Raw genomic sequence first — 23803 nt, 5'->3', positions numbered from 1 at the left:
TTCTGGATTCTACGTTACTTAGTAAATCAATTAACTCGTCCTGGAATTGCACTCTCACGGATTGTACTAAATTTATGAAAAGATTGACAAAAATACTAATATCACTCTCCATACGTCTAAAATCACTAAAACTATGTTCTGTGAATTCACATTTGAACTGTTGCAGTACAGAGACATAATTAACTATGTTTTGTTCTGGCACCATACATCTCTTTACAAGTTCACCATCCGTGAAGGGTTTTAGTGTCTTAGCTAATTCCCAACATACTACATAGGTTAACTTGCTCCAAAATATAGACTCTGAATTATTAGACTCTCTTCAATGTTTGGCCTTTCACGAATTGCTTTCAATTCTTGAAGCTGTAGTGCACGTTGCATCCCTGAAAAATTATTTATTAAAATATCTATTTCTGCTGGAATAAAATCACCACAATAACAATAATAATAGTAATAATAATAGGTCTAATAAAATAATAATAATAATAATAATAATAATAATAATAATAATAATAATAATAATAATAATAATAATAATGTTGGTATATGAAAATAGGCTATATTACAGAAAACAGCTTCTCTGTCACTTCGGCATGTTCTGGGTAGCAGAGCCTATAATGTAGTTTTATGTTGCTCAGTAGTATTCCTGACAGTACCTTACAATATAGTAATCACTTTCCGTTTTCACCGAACGTAAAACAGAAATAGTCTTCCTCCCACACTGTACGGAATGATCGTTTGCTTACAGAAGGTTTTTAACTGTGTCTTGTCCCGCACTGTTCGTGCGTTTACTAAGTACTTGAACTGCCTTCTGCAGTCATCCGTCGAGCTTCGAACGGGGAACAGCACGCTCTACATTGGAAGGCTGTGATTACAGAACGTAATCGGGAGTCAGAGAATGAGCATACCTGATCTAATGTTTGCATATTTACTACGTATTGAGCTTCGTGACTGTATATACTAGACTGTGGTCGTACTGCAGTTGATGGATCACAGAGATTCCGAGTTCTGATTCCTGCCAGACCTGATGATGTAAACGGGACTGATTTTATTTCAAAGTAGAGCCACTCAGATTTGATATAACTGCCACCGGCGTAGCTCAGTCGGTTAAGGCGCTACCCTGCCGATCCAGAGTTGCGCTCGGGCAGGGTTCGATTCTCGCTTGCACTAATTACGTAGTTTTCGCCAATCGTAAGGTGAATGTCAAGTAATCTATGGCGAAACTTCGACCTCATCTCATGAAATACCATCTCCTTATCACCAATCCCATCGACAGTAAATGACCTAGTAGTTGATACAACGTCGTTAAATTCATTCATTTCATTCAGTGTACTGCCCAAGGGCAGGTCTTTCACTGCAAACCCAGCTCTCTCCAATCTTTCCTATTTTCTGCCTTCTTCTTTGTTTCCTCATATGATCCATATACATGGGTGGGCAACTCGTGCTCTCGAAGTGTGAACACAACCTCAGTGCAGGTAGAACGGGCTCTGTACTGTAGTGTCTGTATACAAGTTTGCTCGCGTCTGCAGTAAGTGGCGGCTCGTTTTAAGTAAAAAAATATATAATCCCCAGATCATTTCCCTTTAATGATGAGTCGATAGAGAAAGATTTTTTTATTAAGAAGGGAGGTAAAGCTTGTATTACGTTCTATTACACTTTCTTACGCATGACATTTTTGTAGTGCTCGGGAAAAGTGGCACAAATCAAAAATGTTAATTTTACAGGAGAAGGAAAAAACTCTCTTCACACTGGTTAATGTCGATTTTATTTTCTTCTGTATGAATTATTGTAATGGGAGAAATACTTACGTCTCTTTTCCCAAGCGAGCAGATGTTCCGTAAGTTGTCAATAAATCAATAAAAAATGTTTGTGAAAACTGACTTATGCCACTTTTCCCAAGCACTGTAGATTTTATGTTACAAATAAACACAGTGAAGGTTTTAGTAAAGATCGAACTGTTCTTAATGCTGCCTAAGTCAGAATTTCCAAATATACTCCTTGGTTCCATATATACTGTATATACTTGAGTCAGAGTTTAATACAAGAAAGAAGTGTAAAAGGTCCCAATGTACAGAAAGAGCTTAGAAGTAAGTTTATTTCATCTGCCGTGACATGTGAAAAATACTTCCTTGAATTTGTGATTGCGAATACAACTATTACCTTTCTGAGAACAGAGGAATACTCTTTAATGTATAAGGACTTGAAAATTCTCGCGTTCTACGTTTCAAATGAGACTTATAATAAGAAATATTAGCAAATAGTGTAATAATAAATAATTAGTGTTGCAGTTATGTTCGTTGAATCTTGAAAAGGTTGTATTCAGTTTGTGTTTCCAGTACTAAACTAATTTACAAAGCTAGGAAATAATATAATTTTGTTATGTGTGTTTAGGTATAGCCTGTCTAAAATTACTATAATTATTGTACCTTGCGTCATTCTGAAATTCAAATCACGACCTCCTGCATGAGCCTCCAGAGCGCACCGTTGCAGTGAACTGCTTTTGGAGGGAAACTACAAACAACTTGTAACTGCTGCGGCTGGCTCCGTCTGTCTTTCTCTCTTTCAAGGTTTTTTTACCACTTTGTGAACACGAGTTGCCCATCCATGTCCATATATCTTAATGTCTATCAACTGGTATCTTATTCTACACCGAACTCTTCTCCCGTTCACCATTCCTTCCAGTGCATCCTTCAGTAGGCAGTTTCTTCTCGCCAGTGCCCCAACCAATTCCTTTTTCTCTTCCTGATCAGTTTCAGCATGACTCTTTCTTCACCCACTCTTTCCAACACAGCTTCATTTCTTATTCTGTCTGTCCACTTCACACGTTCTATTCTTCTCCATGTCCACATTTCAAATGCTTCTATTCGCTTCTCTTCACTTCGCCGTAATCTCCATGGTTCTGCCCCATACAATGCCATACTCCGTACAAAGTACTTCACTAGTCTCTTCCTTAGTTCTTTTTCCAGAGATCCGCAGAAGATGCTTATTTCCATGTTTGCAGGTTTTCTTGGGATAGATAAATACGACAGCTTGCCTTGCTTTTCGCACACTACTCTATCTTTTGCGCCTTAAAAAGATCCCAGGGGGCTCCAACGTGGAGGCGAAGAGAGTGGATTTGACTAATTAGGCCCTACGGATTTCACCTAAATTCACAACAAGGGTTAAATATCAGTTATATCAGGGTTTTTGACCCGATCAGAGACCGGGAATTCCAATTAGCCTCTGTCCCCCACTCCGCAGATGTGGACTATTACTATTATTATTGTTATTATTATTATTATTATTATTATTATTATTATTATTATCATTATTATCATTATTATTATTTGGGTTTCTAAGTTGTTTATCCTTCAAAAGAGAGCAGTGAGAATTATTTGTGGTGTCTCTTCTAGAACTCATTGTAAACCACTTTTTGTACAACTAGGAATACTTACGTTGCCGTCAATGTTTATTCTCGATTGCCTTCTGTATGTTAAGCATAATGTGCATAATCTTCCTACTTGTTCACCCATTCATAATTATCCTACCCGTTCCAGACTTGACATATATTTCACCAAGTACAAATATAGTACCACAAGCAATAGTTTTATTTCCATATCTTATAAACTTTATAATTCTTTACCATTGCATATAAGAAACACGTCATATTTTACTTTCAGAAGGATGGTGAGAAGGACTTTGATGGCACAAATCCAATCTACAGTGTCAATGATTTTAGCAATATTACGTTTTAGATACTATTTGTTTTAACCTTATGTATTTGACAAATCTGTACAATTTAACCTGGTTTTATACTATTTCTTTTAAAACTTTTAACCTGTGTTTGTGATTACCTGGTGACCGTATATTTATTTTTTTTATTCTTACATTTATTCATATTGTACTAGCCATGTATTATATATATATATATATATATATATATATATATATATATATATATATATATATATCTGACGTTGTCTATGGCTGTAAATCGCTGAATGACATTAAATTCATCTATCTATCTATCTGTCTGTCTGTCTGTCTATCTGCCTGCCTGCCTGCCTGCCTGCCTGCCTGCCTGCCTGCCTGCCTGCCTGCCTGTCTGTCTGTCTGTCTGTCTGTCTGTCTATTTCTCTAATCTAATCTATCTATCTATCTATCTATCTATCTATCTATCTATCTATCTATCTATCTATCTATCTATCTATCTATCTATCTATCTATCTATCTATCTATCTATCTATCTATCTATCTATCTATCTATCTATCTATCTATCTATCTATCTATCTATCTATCTATCTATCTATCTATCTATCTATCTATCTATCTATCTATCTATCTATCTATCTATCTATCTATCTATCTATCTATCTATCTATCTACCTATTATTATTATTATTATTATTATTATTATTATTACATTACTAGTTAGCAATCTATGTAATTATCTGTCTATCTGTCTGTCTGACTACTTATTTATTTATTTATTTATTTATTTATTTATTTATTTATTTATTTATTTATTCATTCATTTATTAATTTATTTATTCATTTATTTATTTATTCATTTATTTATTTATTTATTTAATTATTTATTCATTCATTTATTCATTCATTCATTTATTTATTCATTCATTCATTCATTCATCTGTTTATTTATTTATTTACTTATTTATTTATTTATTTATTTATTTATTTATTTATTTATTTATTTATTTATTTATTTATTTATTTATTTATTTATTTATTTTTAGGTAGATATGTTCTAGGAAATAAAATTAATCTGTATTAACGTTGTATCAGATTCATTTTTTAATGAATTAACAACTCTTAAATACCCATTTCCGTATGATCGATGTTTTACTGTCCATAATATTCATTGACCTTATTAACCGTAGTTGATGCACTACATCAATAGGAGGAGTACGAATCACTCCACTGGAATTTCCCGTGCAGAATGTCGTCTGCTAGCGATAAACTGGCAACACGATCTTGGACGCAATAGCATAACTTATCTTGCCAGACCCACGAGGCCTGCAAGTTGTTTGTGCACCGCATCACTTCGTGTGTCGTTAAATTCACCGCAATTGCCGCTAAGTCATTACACAAATCATCCTTAATATCCATGCTTTAAATTTAAATATATTAAAGAGCTGAACATACTGTGAGTATCGCGTCATTATGTGGAAACAGAGTCCCAACTGACGTCGACTGCATGAACGACTGAATCCCGGAGTCGTTTGTAAGTTTGGTTTGGCTTTACAAGGACTGAACCCGGGATGGGTGTGCACTAGAATTGGGCAACACGATTCTTTTTCAGAAGTCGATTCCAACGATTCAATCATACATTACGAATCGATTCTAACGATTCATTCACGATTCTTCTCAGTCTGCAATTCCAACTATTCTTTTGAATCGTCAACGAGTTCACGATTCTTCCCAGTCTGCGATTCCAACTATTCTTTTGAATAGTCGCAAGACACTTTCCTTTGCAAACCACGCGTAGAACAAAAACGTTCTACATCTCTCTCATAGATGGCATAAGAGGCGAGACATTGGATTGTCTCTTTCTCATTGGCTGGAACCATTCAGCACGACCTCCATTAGTCTACAAAATTACCCAAGATGTTTCTAAATTATAATTTATCAACTGAACCTTATTATGAAGTACGTTTTTTGCCTTACACCTCTATTTAACTATGCAAATTTCAGGTTTGTGTTAATTATTTTTCATACTTAACAAATGCAGTATTTTGATTTCACTCTCGCTCGGGAGCATTCGGCACGGTTCGGAAATGTCCGTTGACAGGTTACATCAAACAAGTAAATACAGTCGTGGATTACGATACCATGTCAATTCGTTACTATTCTTTTGAACGACGATTCGTTACGATTCTTTTGAACGACGATTCGTTGATACCACGAATCGATTCTTACGATTCTTTATTATTAGTCCTTCGAATGAACGATTCGTTCACGAATCGACCCAACTCTAGTCTGCACACATAGGCACGCTTTCGCCCATTGTGCTCCCTATACAGGCTGTTTCCGAAGTGGTGTTACAAACTTTCAGGGATGATGGCGAAGGGCACATGTATCAATTTGAGATAAGGAACCCTGATCCGGAAATGATTGAGTCGAAAGTTATAAGCAAAAATATTTGTGTGGAAATGGAATTGTGATTTGGCACCACGTGCCCTCCTTCCCTTAACTTTTGGAACAGTCGTGGAAAAATGGTATGTGCCGTTTCTCCTACGTGGGTACTTGGCCCGATACAATCTGTGAGCTAGTCTACTGTTCCCATTGGCTCATCCGTAATCGAAAATCAGGTCTGCTTATTCCGCTCTCGTCCACACCTGTGGAGTAACGGTCAGCGCGTCTGGCCGCGAAACCAGGTGGCCCGGGTTCGAATCCCGGTCTGGGCAAGTTACGTGGTTGAAGTTTTTCCGAGGTTTTCCCTCAACCCAATACAAGCAAATGCTGGGTAATTTTCGGTGCTGGACCCCGGATTCATTTCACCGGCATTATCACCTTCATTTCATTCAGACGCTAAATAACCTAGATGTTGATGCAGCGTCGTAAAATAACCCAATAAAATAAAAATAAAAATAAATATTCTGCTCTCGTGTGCTCCTCCATTTCACTAGGACTGATCGACTGGACAAGTAGCAGTGTTAAGTCGATCAGTCCGATTTTGTTTCGTTTTGTTGTTGTTATTGATTAGGAAGGTGATATTGTGATACATTTTCGAATTCGTCTTAATGTGTGTAATCAACGTAACATGATTAAAGTATGTAGTTATTTTTGGAAAATTGATGACGTCACGTGTATCTTGTACCATAATGTAGTTACATGCACTAAATTTCCACACTCATGTCAGCCCCTCGTTCTAATATAACGCTCAAAAACAAAAATTCCAATACCTATTCAAACAAAACAGTTATAATAGGTGCACAAGATAAATGGGACAACCTGTATAGGCCTACATCACTTACAAACAAACGTTCTGATGGGAGCAGATAAAAAAGTTAATTTTTTCTTTCATCATGTTAATAATGTCAAATGAAGTGCTTATACACATTTAGGCCACTCGATCGCAAGTTCGTCAGGGCAGTTAACAGAAAGAAAACATAATTTCATTGGAAAAATTTATTGGAATATACACAGCAATTGTTGAGCTATTTTTCAACATATTCCCCATCGGAATTGAAACATTTGTCATGTAATGGGATCGGCAGAAAGGTGCAGGCTGCTATCAAATGCTGATTCCGATCTCAGACGGCTGACTTCTACGACACAAGGATACAAAAATTGATCTCATGGTATGACAAATGTCTCAATTCCAGTGGGTGATAAGTTTTACAAATAGCGCAACAATTGCTGTATCTGTTTCAATAAATATTTCCATGCAATTGTGCTTTTTTCTGTAAACGGCCCCAGGGTAAATCTTTTTCTGAATGGCTTCGTAATTGCGGTCGAGTGGCCAAAATTTGTATAAGCACTTATTTTCATATTATTAATATGATGGAAAAAAAAAAATAACTTTTTGATCCGTCTCATCAAAATGTTTGCTTGTTAGATGTAGGCAAACACGAATCACGATAAAAACTTTATAAACAAGAATCGATTGTGATCTGTAATATGTATACATATCATGATATTTTTTTACAATAACTTTAGTAGAATTAGGACTACTCGAAATCTGTTAGAGCGTTTGGCTCATTCACTACATAGAAACTTAAAGTTTAGGCAAATTAATTGTTGTTTTTAACCTTAATTTCATTTTTAAAAAAGCATTAACAAAAGTCTTCTGGGAAGTCGAAACAATTGATCTATCCTGAGCTTTTGTCTTGTCTCGTCAATACCAAGATTTATTAAAGGATATGTACGTAGGTATCATACTTTTCGCTTAAAACTTGCTCACATTTTAGCAATATATTTCTTCTATGGCAGACGTAATAAGTTGGGTTGAATCGGAAGTGTCTGGTTGGACTCGTGTCTGCGAGAATACAGACTTGTTCTTTAGTTGCGAAGTTTCCTTATTGATTCCTATTCAGAATCTTCACTGAGACGCCATATCAGTCTGTATTCACGCATACTACAGGTGAACTGAACTTGTTTCATTCGTACTTCCTGCATTCCAGTAAACAAAAAAAGCGTTTTACTTGTATTCCATGGATATAAACAAAGGACAGTCAAATCACAGTAAACAAAAGAAGCGTTTTCCTCATATTCCATGGATATAAACAAAGGACAGTCAAATCACAGTAAGCAAAAGAAGCGTTTTACTCGTATTCCATGGATATAAACAAAGGACAGTCAAATCGCAGTAAACAAAAGAAGCGTTTTACTCGTATTCCATGGATATAAACAAAGGACAGTCAAATCGCAGTAAACAAAAGAAGCGTTTTACTCGTATTCCATGGATATAAACAAAGGACAGTCAAATCACAGTAAACAAAAGAAGCGTTTTACTCGTATTCCATGGATATAAACCAAGGACAGTCAAATCGCAGTAAACAAAAGAAGCGTTTTACTCGTATTCCATGGATATAAACAAAGGACAGTCAAATCACAGTAAACAAAAGAAGCGTTTTACTCGTATTCCATGGATCTAAACAAAGGACAATCAAATCACAGTAAGCAAAAGAAGCGTTTTACTCGTATTCCATGGATATAAACAAAGGACAGTCAAATCACAGTAAACAAAAGAAGCGTTTTACTCGTATTCCATGGATATAAACAAAGGACAGTCAAATCGCAGTAAACAAAAGAAGCGTTTTACTCGTATTCCATGGATATAAACAAAGGACAGTCAAATCATGGTAAACAAAAGAAGCGTTTTCCTCGTATTCCATAGATATAAACAAAGGACAGTCAAATCGCAGTAAACAAAAGAAGCGTTTTACTCGTATTCCATGGATATAAACAAAGGACAGTCAAATCGCAGTAAACAAAACAAGCGTTTTACTCGTATTCCATGGATATAAACAAAGGACAGTCAAATCACGGTAAACAAAAGAAGCGTTTTACTCGTATTCCATGGATATAAACAAAGGACAGTCAAATCACGGTAAACAAAAGAAGCGTTTTACTCGTATTCCATGTATATAAACAAAGGACAGTCAAATCACGGTAAACAAAAGAAGCGTTTTACTCGTATTCCATGGGTATAAACAAAGGACAGGCAAATCACAGTAAACAAAAGAAGCATTTTACTCGTATTCCATGCATATAAACAAAGGACTGTCAAATCGCAGTAAACAAAAGAAGCGTTTTCCTCGTATTCCATGGATATAAACAAAGGACAGTCAAATCACAGTAAACAAAAGAAGCGTTTTACTCCTATTCCATGGATATAAACAAAAGACAGTCAAATCGCAGTAAACAAAAGAAGCGTTTTACTCGTATTCCATGGATATAAACAAAGGACAGTGAAATCACAGTAAACAAAACCAGCGTTTTACTTGTAATCTATGGATATAAATAAAGGACAGTCAAATCACAGTAAACAAAATAAGCTTTTCCTCGTATTCCATGGATATAAACAAAGGACCGTCAAATCAAAGTAAACAAAAGAAGCGTTTTACTCGTATTCCATGGATATAAACAAAGGACAGTCAAATCACAGTAAACAAAACAAGCGTTTTACTCGTATTCCATGGATATAAACAAAAAACAATCAAATCGCAGTAAACAAAAGAAGCTTTTCCTCGTATTCCATGGATATAAACAAAGGACAGTCAAATCACAGTAAAGAAAAGAAGCTTTTTACTCGTATTCCTTGGATATAAACAAAGGACATTCAAATCACAGTAAACAAAAGAAGCGTTTTACTCCTATTCCATGGATATAAACAAAGGACAATCAAATCGCAGTAAACAAAAGAAGCGTTTTCCTCGTATTCCATGGATATAAACAAAGGACAGGCAAATCACAGTAAACAAAAGAAGCATTTTACTCGTATTCCATGCATATAAACAAAGGACTGTCAAATCGCAGTAAACAAAAGAAGCGTTTTCCTCGTATTCCATGGATATAAACAAAGGACAGTCAAATCACAGTAAACAAAAGAAGCGTTTTACTGGTATTCCATGGATATAAATAAATGACAGTCAAATCACAGTAAACAAAAGAAGCGTTTTACTCGTATTCCATGGATATAAACAAAGGACAGTCAAATCACAGTAAACAAAAGAAGCGTTTTACTCATATTCCATGGATTTAAACAAAGGACAGTCAAACCACAGTAAACAAAAGAAGCGTTTTACTCGTATTCCATGGATATAAACAAAGGACAGTCAAATCACAGTAAACAAAAGAAGCGTTTTACTGGTATTCCATGGATATAAACAAAGGACAGTCAAATCACAGTAAACAAAAGAAGCGTTTTACTCGTATTCCATGGATATAAACAAAGGACAGTCAAATCACAGTAAACAAAAGAAGCGTTTTACTGGTATTCCATGGATATAAACAAAGGACAGTCAAATCACAGTAAACAAAAGAAGCGTTTTACTCGTATTCCATGGATATAAACAAAGGACAGTCAAATCACAGTAAACAAAAGAAGCGTTTTACTCATATTCCATGGATTTAAACAAAGGACAGTCAAACCACAGTAAACAAAAGAAGCGTTTTACTCGTATTCCATGGGTATAAACAAAGGACAGTCAAATCACAGTAAACAAAATAAGCGTTTTACTCGTATTTTATTCGTTCGACCTACACTTTCCTGTGTTCTTGATTTAGCAACAATAAATTTGCACAGAAGTATCTAATGCTGGTATTTTTGGAAAGCTCGTAATGAGCGTTATTCGGAAGTCTATAAATATATTGGGTATTCCATTTAAAACAAGAGAGTTGGAGGTACTCATTAATACCATTATTGAGTTCTTGGTATACGGCTGTCCCCACACACTTAATTCCATGTCACTGAGCTACATGCTTAAGTTATTTAGGTGGTGCGGGACTTTTTACTAACCCTGAATACGAATTGCTTTACAAAATTTATGTAACACAAGTGTTTATGGAAAAGAGCAGATATTTTAACTTCCTCTAAAACTTCATTGGTTTAACTATTAAACCAGTTATAGAAGGAAGTAAATCGCAATCCAAGCCCAATGCCAATATTTTTCAGGTATGAACAAAATATTTTAGGATTCAGTGTTAAAAAGTAAATGGGAACGCACTGATTTCTTCAAAACATAACCTGAAAGAAGTTAGAACATTAAATTAACAAAACCTGTTAATACAATATATTTGTATCAATTAGCTTCTAAGAGACTAGTGAAGTGCTTTGTGTGGAGTGTAGCATTGTATGGGGGCAGAAACATGGACATTACGACGAAGTGAAGAGAAGCGACTAGAAACATATTTTGAAATGTGAATATGGAGAAGGATGGAGCGTGTGAAATGGACAGACAGAATAAGAAACTGTATTGGAAAGAGTGAGTCAAGAAAGAATGATGCTGAAACTAATCAGAAAGAGGAAAAGGAATTGGCTGGGTCAGTGGTTGAGAAGAAACTTCCTAGTGAAGGATGCACTGGAAGGAATGGTGAACGGGAGAAGAGTTCGGGGCAGGAGAAAGATATCAGATGATAACGAAATTAAGATATATGGGTCATATGAAGAGACAAAGAGCAAGGCAGAAAATAGGAAAGACTGGAGAATGTTGGGTTTGCAGTGAAAGACCTGCCCTTGGGCAGAACACTATGAATGAATGAAATTAGCTTCCATGAAAATTTCTTTGGACAAGAATTGTATGGCATGAAAATATTTACACCAATGTAAATTGAGCCGTTTCGAAAGTGCAGTGAAGAAATAGGTAAATTACATACGAAGAATCTTGGATTTAAAAAATCGGAAGTAAGTGCTTTGGAATCGATTGTGCAATTAATCATGAAAATGTACACTCAAAAATCGGAAATAAGTGGTTTGTACACTCAAAATTTGTTCTTTCCCCTAATTAATTTAACAGTTAGGGAAGACTCATCGACCAAGATGTATTTTTGTTTCTTATTAAATACTAGCCGTACCCGTGCGCTCCGCTGCACCTGTTAGAAATAAATATAAAGTAATTACATAATTAAAATAGAACGTTTGATCCAGGGAACAACGTTTACAACAGCGCAAGATAATCTGCTTCGCTCATTACCCAATTTTTTTTGCATTGCATTTATTACATATATATTTTATGTATTTTAACACGATTCAATTGAGCATAGTTAATATTTGAATTATAAACTAATGGATTGCTAAGCTAACGTACTATTACTGCATACTAAATCAATACACTCTCGTTGTTCGTTAATTCTCTGAGATTAAAATGAGTGTACATAAATATTATTTTAAGAAATATAGAAAACGAATGTACAAAATAGCCTATCAAATTTTCTGTGCATAAGAAGCTATTTTAATCATACCTGTCCTCGATTTACTCAGACGTTACTGTAATAACATTATAGCATTAGGTCCATCTAGAGAAACTACACTTTCCAATAGTGAAATAATAATTAATTATACAAATCGGTTAATTTAGCTTCTGATACTACTTCATACAAACACAGAAACATTCTCTATAGGCTATATTTAATAGCTTTCGATTGTTGTTGTCCAAGGCCCCTTATAGACGAAGTCATTTGTTCTTAATTCATTGCACCGTCTTAGATGGCGTTATTTTAATTTTAAAACTCATTTATCTCATTAAATATCAGTCCTATCAAAATTTTGTAAAGAATACAACTTATCGGAAATCATTTTTAAAGAAACTTTTGTTATGTAACATTTTTCACAAAAATCAGTAATAAGCGAGATATTTCGATTTATTTAATTCAGGCCCCCTCATAACCCCCCTTTTAAATAAAGTATTTTGAATGCCATATAGCCTAAAATCTAAGTTACAACGAACTTAATTTATATTACAATTTTCATATAAATCGGTTCAGCCATTATCGCGTGAAAAGGTAACAAACATAGAGACAGACATACAAACAAAATTTTCAAAAATGCGATTTTCGGTTTCAGGGTGGTTAATTATATATGTTAGGATCAATTATTTTTGGAAAATCGAAAATTACCAGAAAAATTTCGGCTACAGATTTGTTATTAGTATAGATTAACAGCGGGTAGCTCAGTTGGTAGAGCAGCTGGCTACGGACTGGAAGGTCCGGGGTTCGATCCCAGGTGGTGACAGGATTTTTTCTCGTTGCCAAACTTTCAGAACGGCCCCGAGGTTCACTCAGACTCAGCCTCCTATAAAATTGAGTACCGGGTTCTTTCCCGGGGGTAAAAGGCGGTCAGAGCGTGGTGCCGACCACACCACCTCATTCTAGTGCCGAGGTCATGGAAAGCATGGGGCTCTAACTCCATGCCCCCCAAGTGCCTTCATGGCATGTTACGGGGATACCTTTACCTTTTATAGATCAACAGCTTTCAGACTCAGTTGTGAACCCAACTTTCGTATTCTAGAGAAATTGGTCATAAAATATTTTATCTTCAAAAGTGTTTTCCAACTGTTGTTTGCTTTACAAGAAATACGGCTAGAGACTCATTACAGAAGCGAATAGAATGTGGCAAGAGCACATTGTGAGAATTTGTGGAAAATTAATTGCATACATTTACTTCAGCCGTAAACTTTTAAGCCAAAGACCTTACTTTATGGCACTGTAAAAATGCTTCTATTGTGCAACCTAGAAAATGAATGGATAGCTTCTTATTTCAGTACACAGTAAACGTGTATCTCCTAAACGATGGTTCATGAAAACATACAGGGTTATCATTTTATTTTTACCAACATTTTTAATATTAACCTGACTATACCTTTGGATTAACGGTTGAGAACCGGAAACACCGTTTGCTACCCTCTTTCACGACTTCCATGAAATATTCTGTTCAGATTTTACGTAATTACCTGCACACCTAAATTTCTTTATATTCTATCTGACTAATAATAATTATTGAATAAACATACTTTCCCAAGGGTAACTTCTATTTGAAAATAACAATCATAACACAAATATTTATTTTTATTTTTATTTGTTTAGTATGCTGTGGCTTTTGGCAACCCTTACTGAAGAGCAGCTACCCTTGTGGGATTTATATATTATGTTAGATTTTAAAAATATATTTTTTTTTTCAAACGTTTCGTAACATCTTACATCCGGTGTACCATTCACAGGGACATTAAGCACTAAACATGACGATACTTTACGTTCAGTATTTAAAACAAGTAGGTTCCAAAACAAAACAAAAAAGAAACATTCCATATTTTTTTAATCTGTGTGTACTATATTTTATATTACAAGTAGGCCTACTAGCAAAATAAAATAAAATATTTGTAACACTTCCTCTGTCAATGGTATATATGTGTAAAGAAATGTAAAGTTGCAATCCAATGCTGCACGTCGCTGTACAAACGCAGAGAAATCTGGAGTTATTCGTAATCCAGGCAGGACGTGGCGGTGGACCGTACAAGGGAGATAAGACTGAAGGTTGTTCCGAAAACACGAGAACAGCTCCGGTCTTTGGTTATGAATCGGCTGACATGAGGAAGGTGGGAAAAACAAGAAGATAACCGAAAGAGTAATGGTAGCTCTCAATCCCATTTACTGGCGGAAATAGGTTGTGGCAGCAAGCCACAGGCTCAACGAAGCTCTAAAAGTATTTCCGCTTGCCAATAGTTTCTCGAGTTTGATTGGTACAGTGTTGTGCAAAAATAAAACACAGCTTTTATGTTACTGTGGTTATAAAGGGTGAGATTTCGTCCCATTTGGGACAGTTGGCCTACTAGGCCGACCATTTCTTCGAATATAAAGTCGCGATCGATTCTTTACTGTCCATAATTTTTCTTGACTTGATGCTCTACCTCAGCCGTGGCGAATATGTAGTTGTGCGCCGAGCCACTGTGTAGCCTGCAACGTGCATAGCACCTATGGAGGGAGACGGACACCCGAAGGGGAAGTGGAGCAACCGTCTGACTTATTAACGGATTTTCATTTTCCTTACGTCAAGCGCTTAAATATAATTTTATACAGTACAAGGCTACTAACTAATGTTTAGTACGTGTAACGAAGAAAGGAATGAAAAATAAATGAACAATATCACAACCTAAAATTAACTGTCTTCAGAATGTCTCTGCGACAAAGTTTCAAAATCAGGGATTATGTCACTTACTGCCAGTCGTAGTTGATCACGAAGGTATTTATCTGTCAGTCGTGATCTAAATTAGGTTTTTACTATTTTCACTGTTGAAAATAATTTTTCACAAGCGTAAGTTGTAGCGAACATGGCTTCAACAGAGCAAGCGAAAGAACGAAGCTTCGGATATTTATTTTTTGGCAAAGATTTGAAAGTTCAACATTTGTCAAGTCCTTACATCTAGCTTTCATTTGACATCACATAGTAAATCAGTGAGTTCAAATTGAAGAGCTAACCGCATTATTCGTACATCTGCTGAAAAAGGTTCGACGTACAGAGATGATGCTGATATTATTATTATTATTATTATTATTATTATTATTATTATTATTATTATTATTATTATTATTATTATTATTAACACCTAACTTTTAATGTTTCATGAGTGACATGTAGTATAATGCCGTTTTATGATATACAGACGTTTTCCTCGTAATACTTGTGAACAAATCATACATTTAATATTCTCCTCATATTGACAGCAAAAAAATGCGTCCTCCCATCCTATTTGAAACCTTCTTTTTGTAGAGGTACATGGTTTCGAGAGAGACATTGCGATGATACGCTACTCGCAGGTCAGAGACAAATACAAATGGAACGGAGTTTGACTCCAGTGAGTGAGAGGGTGGGGGTTGGGGAAGGTTAGAAGCAAGAGAAATGCATAGCTCTCACTGCGAGCCACAATGTACTCGCGAGTCGCATTCTCACCACGGCTGGTTTACCTAAACATGATGCTTGCCGATTGCAGGGGACTTGCTCGGCATGTTATATCTAAGTAGATGAACATTGGCTTTCTCCTATATCGACGGAGCAGTGTACTCCAAGATTTTTCTATGCCACGATAATATTCTGAGTGAGGCAAATTGTCAGCGGCTTGGAACTGACAACTCGCATTATCGTACGAATATTGCGTGCAAGGACGGCGGATCTGCATTCTTATCAACAGTAATCTCACTAGAGGTTTTGATTTATCTAGAAAAAATCAAAACTCGTGTGGGATTTAATTGACTATTACACGATTAGAAGAAAGTATATAAAGATTAGAAGAAATAAAGTACTCTAATATCACAGTCTAGTATATACAGTCACGAAGCTTGAGTTGTGAGGGTGCTAGGAACAATTAACTGTGCCGGTACTATTTCGCATTGTCTGTAATGAGGCGATATTAGCGATCCTAGTGATTAGCAACTACGTATCTATGGATGCATATTTACTACGTATTGAGCTTCGTGACTGTATATACTAGACTGTGCTAATTCAATAAAATATTAATTGACTTACTGAAGTTCTGTTTCACTAATGTTAGCTTCACCAAAAAGTTTTAATGGAGCCGCCATTTTCAGTTGACCGTCTATACTGTAAACAAATGACGATCGCAAAGTACCATAAAGAATTTAGAGTTTGAAATGTTGGCAAACAAAGAAATAAATGGTAAGGCAGGTGATAAAAACAGAAGAAAGTATATAAAATTAGAAGAAATAAAGTACTCTAATACGATAAAATAGATATTAATTGACTTTGCTGGGTCACTGGTTGAGAAGAAACTGCCTACTGAAAGATTCAGTGGAAGGAATGATGAACGGGAGAAGAGTCGAGGTAGAAGAGGATATCAGATGATAGACGACATTAAGTTATATGGATCATATGAGGAGACAAAGAGGAAGGCAGAAAACAGGAAAGATTGGAGAGGGCTGGGTTTGCAATGAAAGACCTGCCCTTGGGCAAGAACACTATGAATGAATGAATGATACAGAACTTTTACAAAAAAAAATTATAAGTGAAGATAATTTACAAAGAGCTGTGTTCGTATTAGATCAAATGTGTAGCAGTATAATTTTAATATATCTGTGATTAAAATAAAATGTATGGCAATTAAAGAAAATATTCAGTAAGATAAAATAAATATTTATTACAAAACAATATTTTAGAATAAGTTCTCCACTTACGGTATTTGAGCTATTATATTAGTGGTGAAAAATATAACGATATAAATAAGAAATTAGGTAAATTTCAAATTATATTATATATATATATATATATATATATATATATATATATATATATACCACAATTCAACGAACATCAAGAAATAAAACAAGAAAAGGTACCAGATTAAAATTTGGTAATTATGATGTTGAACAGCAAATTCGTATGTCAAAATATTCCATTTTATAGGAGGCGAAAAAACATTTTCATATGTTGATAACTAGGGCTCGTAATTGATGAAATATCATTTTTTTCTGAGACATCACAGACAATGCAGGATGCAATACAAACTACTTCCACTTCAACACGAACCAATATAGCCTACTTTTATTTCGTATTTTTCGGTCTTTTATTGTCTATTGATCATTTTTTAGGAAATGGTCTACTTTTTGTTGCATTTTTGTCCTTTTCTGCTCATGAACGGACTTTTTTGCGGTGTAGTCGTAGTCTATATTCGAGAACCTACTGCTTATTGCTTACGCAATTCGATTGTGTCATTCAGGAATTTTCTTTATAGTTAGCCTTGACTCTTGATCACGTGTGTTAAGTGCTTCCCTCAATTCAACGCAACAGAACAAATACTGCAGCCTCAGTGCCCGCAGTCAGCATACTGTATCGCACAAGTGAAGACGTAAAAATGCCGAAAGTAAAACAAAGCAGATGAAGTTTTTGCGACAGTTAGTGACTGAGTTTGATGACAATGTATTTTTCACAGATGGAAGTATACTATTATTTTGTTGGTATTTTACTCTTAAAACCATGGTCTTATTTTTTTTTAATTTTAATGTCATTTTTATAAATTTAAGGCCATTTAATAGGTCATTTTTCTGTGATTATTAGGTCATCAACTTCCGAGCTCTATTGATAACGAAGAAATATCTGACATAAGAGGGTATTTAAATATCTTCCGATAAAGTTTGTATCTATACCTGGACATAAGATATGTTTGCAGAAGATTCGTAAAAACTTTTCTTAGGTAAAAGGATAAAGTGAAATCTCATTTATTTACTATTTTTTTTCTATATACGAGGTTACTGTTCAACACCATCGATGTAAAACAATGGCCACACCAGTATTAATCTACGTTAGAGAATCACGGGTGATATTAAATAGAGATGACTGCAAAATCCAAGCGGCGGAAATGAATTTTATGCATGGACTAAAGGGATGTAGCAAAAGTTATTATTATTATTATTATTATTATTATTATTATTATTATTATTATTATTATTATTATTATTATTATTATATTCTTTAAATGATTAAATACAAGAACATTGCAATGAATAAATTCAACATTAACAACTTCGAAGACAGAACAGACAAATGTCTAATCTCTGAAAGCAAGAAGAAGATACATTCATTTTCAAACTTATTAATGAGACACGTTTGAATACGTCCTGAATAGTTATCCTTAGACTTTAAACTCTACTTGTAAAGTTACCATTTGACATCATATGAATTCCTCTCCACTTCATCACTAACAACCATGTGCCCCAAGTTGAAAATAACTTAGACACAATGTACCAATTAGGTCTTATTTCCTTGACGTACTATGTGAAACTGAGGGCCATAAATGTAGTTGATGAAAAATAAACATTGCTCTAATAAAATGTAAATGAGGCATGTAAACATCACGGCAATTAAAATTTCAAACAAAGTCTATGTTACAACCATCACATTATTCTGAACATTTGTTTCCTGAGAAGAAAAATAAACTCGTAAAAAGAAGATATAATATTGTACAGCAAACAAATAATAATTGTATCACATCTCATAAGTAATCAAGGTCAACATGTTGCTTGCGAAAGCTTTCTACCGTCGGCCTTCAACGAATAGTCTTATGTTAAGTTAATAACATTATTTTCAATCCCAGATTTTCCCTTGTATAGGGACATCATTTCATTTTTACTAACATTTCTAATATTAACCTGGCTATATCTTTGGATCAACGATTAAGAACAGGAAACTCCGTTTGCTACCTCCTTACACGACTGGATTTCGATGATACTGGCGTAATATACAAACAAATCACTTTACTAGGTATAGGAGGGAAGAAAAGTAGTTCATCCATTTACGTAAACTAGGAAATATCGCGATTTTGAGTTTGATAATTTTCATTCGGATTTTGTTTAATCAAAATACAGTAGGCCCTACATATTAACAATGAGTGTTTTTAGTCACGAACTGAGCTGTCCATGCGGACGTATTCATTATGCAGTGTATATTACTGTCTACAGCACATTAACGTACAGTATAGAGAATGAAAAATTGAAAAATAATCATAATATGGATATTTAAAAATGGTGGCCGTTCATTTCGATACAGGCTTCAGTTCTAATGTGCATATTATCCCGCTATAGACAATTGGACGTAATTCCAATTACCAGGTTCGTACTTCATATCAGTAACGCATGTTGAAATAATTCTGTACCTACTCTATAAAATAGACCTTACGTACTGTAAATTCAATCTTCACTTCTGCCCGATCCGAAAAGATAAAATTACTCAGACATGCTATCTACTGTCCGTCCAAGTGGTTACGTCGCAGCGTCGTAGAAAGGGAGGAAATCACGTGACAGTTAATTACTTAACGAGGCCTTTTTATTTAAGTTATTTTAAACAATTGTATGGGTATAATATTACGTATACATCCATTTCCTAACAGAAATTAATGTTCTCAGAAAAGAGCTAAGACAGCCCAGCCACTAGCATTTACAGAGAGGCGAATAGAAGCAGGTGGGGGAAACGGGGATGCGACGTAGGCAAATGGAAAATGATGCAATATTGAAAGCTCTTTCGTCACTGGAAAACGCGAACATATTTTTGGAACGTACTGTTTACTATGACCGTAAGGCTACTATGACTGTATATGCGGTCTTGGATCTGTGTGGAGGACGGCTGAACTTCATTAGTAGAAGGGGTGAGAATGAAGTACGTTAAAAAACTCAGGTACAATAAAAATTGAAGTAAAAATAAAATGATGTACCTGTATATCTTACGTATGCTTTCTTGAAATGTTTTAAGTAATTTGTCATCCTACTATTTTCTCAGGAAATAAATTAATTATATTTTAAGTTTTCACTTTCCATATTTAATGCTTTTCTTTTTCGATGAAGTGAACGGACGTCTTTCAGTGTTGCGTAATACCCCACTGGCCTGTTCCAATGAGTCGTAACTACATAAGAACAAGTTGTTCAATAGACACGAGGTCACAAGCACTGGCTTAGGAAAACACTAACCTCAACAGAATGCTCACAAGCAGTATAAAATGTGAGCGAGGAGATGTGAGCTAGTTCATAAATTTCAGTTATCATATCTGCTGTGCTCGGGAAAAGTGACACAAGTCAGTTTCCACAAACCTTTTTTGATAATTTATTGACAACTTACGGAACATCTGCTCGCTTGGAAAAAAAAATACATAAGTATTTCTCCTATTACAATAATTCATAAGGTCCCTGAGCCAAATAACGCCATGTATACTTTAACGCCATCCTATTAAAATTTGTTAACGGCACAAGTTTTCGGTAGTGCACTACTGTAGCCTGAATTCGCTTGCAATCTAGTGATGAAATGAGTTACTAGCTGTCCGCTGACATTTACGAGTGACATTATATTCCATAATTTTCCTGTTGTATGTTGATAGTGAATGGCTGTTCTTATGTCAAGGTAAGAGGCAATATTTTATTTTGTGTGTTAAGCTAATAATAACTATATTAAAGTATATATTTTCGTGATCCTTGAACATTCTTCTATGTATAGAAAGTATTTGCTGTCTATAAAATTTGAAAATGCTAGAGAAACAGGCGTGTCATGTTATCAAGTACTCAGTAGCGCTTTAACGCCATGTGGCGTTAAAGGTCTACAGACAAAATTTTAGGTTATGTTAGTACCAAGGCTGACAGTACAGCATCAGTGTGAAAACATCAGGAAAATCACTAAGCTTTCAACTTACAAATGTTCAGAATGTGCAGTGATGATATTGGTTCAATTGCTTATCGAACTCTTAATTTCTTTTTTATTTTACATAACTTAATTTTTTTGTTTTACTTATTGTAAAACATTCATATTAAACTAAGGTAAATGCTTTTGTGTTTAATAACTTTCTACTGTGTCACATTGTCTCTTTTTTTTAAGTAAGAAGTCACTGGAAAACATGTTTTCCTAATCCATCTGGTGTTTCAGTTTCAGATCAAGAATCTTTCATTAGTATTGAGTGATTTTGTATCTTTTATTAACAGAAACTCAAATTTAGTCGCTTAGTTCAATTTGTGTTGCTTAGGAAAAATAGTTCATTAACAATTATAAGAGTATAGGTTACTAGAAAATAGGTGGCGTTAATTGGACAACCTGTTCCTAATAACGCCAGTTTACAAAGTTTTCCTATTTGAGTTCTAATTCTTGTTCGGTATATAATATATCCCTTTTCATTGTGCTATTTTGTAAAGATAAGATTACAGTTTCTATTTCATAATTTTCGTCTTTGTACATAACTTATTACCAGAGCAAAAGTGACTGAAGTGTTAAGGTGGCGTTATTTGTTACGTGTACCTTACAGAAAAAAATCATATCGACATAAACCAGTGTAAGTTGTCAAGAAATTATCAAAAAAGGTTTGTGGAAACTGACTTATGTCACTTTTCCCGAGCACTGCACATATATCGTCATGTACCGGTACTAAGCAGTAATTTCCAAGCAGTTTTCCGCAATTTTTTTGTGTTTCCTTGTCGCCGCTTTCTGAATTGTATGAAGCTCGTCCACAGAACAGCCAGCTGTATGTGCTATCGTAGAATCCTGTTGGAAAACTCATTAGAATCTCCTTTCATAATCTGAGTAAATTAAATTTTACTTGCTTGTATTTAATAATTTGTCCGCTAATAGTTTGTGATTTGAAGAATAACCGATAGCTACTGCGCTTCCTTCGTAACCAGACATTAAATTGTTACAATAATTTCTAAATTTTGCATCAGTTGTTTAGTAATGAAATTGAGGTCACACTATTCTGACTAGTTTATGTTAGAAGAAAATACTGATATATGAGCACTTTTAAATGAATTTATTTTTTATCAGACAATCTATCAAAGGTGGAGAAGTGATCTTGCATCATATTGTACAGAGCGTTCGCCTACGGGTGGGGCCAGGAAAGCGGCCTGCCTGCGGTGTCGCTTGCGGGAATCGTCTATCCGTAAGCTTCTGCTTTCTATACTATACTCTGTAGGGTTTTAATTTTAAAAGTTTAGCAGCAGTAAAGACTGATGTTTTTGAAACACTAACTTCCTGTAAAACACGTCTTAGAGATTTATTAGGAGAGCGTGTAAATGATGCACTGATTTCATCAATTTTTTTCTCCCGTCAATACTCTTCGTTTTCGCTTAGGAATTGCAGCATTTATCGACCCTGTTGTCCTTCATTTGTTAACAAGACGTCTAACAGTTTCCCTACCCTGAATTGGAGCACCCGGATATTTCACTTCAAATTGCCTACGCACCTCTCTACATGACTCTGTTTTCACATATGCATCATACATAAAAACTCTCTGTTCAAGCGTGAATTTTGCGTTTTGCATTGTTAACAGATTTTACACACACGCTGAATATTTAAGCAACTGTGTCAAGAAACTGCACTGTACGTGTTAAACACTGCAACATCTGGCTCACAACTGACAACTTGTCGACCTTGATTGTCGAGCGTGTCTCAACAACTGCGCGCACAAAGCGGCGTATCAGTACATGCCGCTTTCCTGGCCTCACCCGTAGGCGAACGCTCTGTAGATATGACATGCAAAATACACACAAAAAATTTCATCACGGAATGTTGGATAGTTTTTTACTTATGTGGGAAACGCTTTATCACTGCACAGTGAACTGAATTTAAAAAAAAAAAAAAGTAAATAATTTTTTTTAAATCGTATTTTTTTTTTTTTTTTTTTCATATAGCAGGACAGCGTTTTACACATACTAATTTTCATTATTGTACAAGATACAGTAATGTAGGAAAAAAATATTGAATATTTTCAAAATTTTACTGCTGTGTCTAAATGTAAAGAGTGCAATGTAATTTGAAATTCAAAAGTAGGGGTAGGTGATGGATAAAGGGTGGAACAGAATATTCTATTAGCAGTGGTTTTGAACTTACCCCTAGAAAAATAAATCGACGTGCTTTTCCTCAAATCATGTCCCCTGCACATCTAAAATTATTCAAGGTGGGAATTTTTTAAATGAACACACGGTATATGAAGTCAATAAATTTGTATTCAATAAAGAAATAGGCCTAAAGGAAGAAATTTCACGCAACTGTTGAATTACTGTAAATCCCCTGTCACTAGTTTCAAAGTTTTCTCTGCTGAGTTGATATTAAAAGTTATGAGAATTACGTAATCTGGATTTCTTGAACCCATATTCACTCAGCTATACTCAAATGTTACTCATTAGATCAAAATGGAGAATTTGCCTTAGCTTCAGAATGGAAGTAAACGACGAGAATATTTTGCGAGTATGATATTTACCAGTTCTGCTAACTGGAAATGTCTCACATTCATTTCACTGTAATTAATTTTGCTGAGATGTAAAGAATAAGCAAAGTTTGAAGCGTAAAGGACGTCTAATGTCGCCCCCTTGTTTCACAGTCGCGTTGATAAC

At 34.9% G+C, this 23803-nt stretch overlaps 1 protein-coding gene across 1 annotated transcript in view; it reads left to right on the top strand.

The window, feature by feature from the left end:
* LOC138703658 (GTP-binding protein Di-Ras1) overlaps positions 1–23803 on the top strand; it is a 1052070-nt gene that overhangs the window by 972535 nt on the left and 55732 nt on the right. The window lies entirely within an intron of this gene.

Source organism: Periplaneta americana, chromosome 7 (assembly GCF_040183065.1).
Source record: "Periplaneta americana isolate PAMFEO1 chromosome 7, P.americana_PAMFEO1_priV1, whole genome shotgun sequence".
Classification (NCBI taxonomy): domain Eukaryota; kingdom Metazoa; phylum Arthropoda; class Insecta; order Blattodea; family Blattidae; genus Periplaneta; species Periplaneta americana.
Note: the sequence above shows the minus strand (reverse complement) of the source record. Positions and strands in the feature narration are given on the sequence as shown.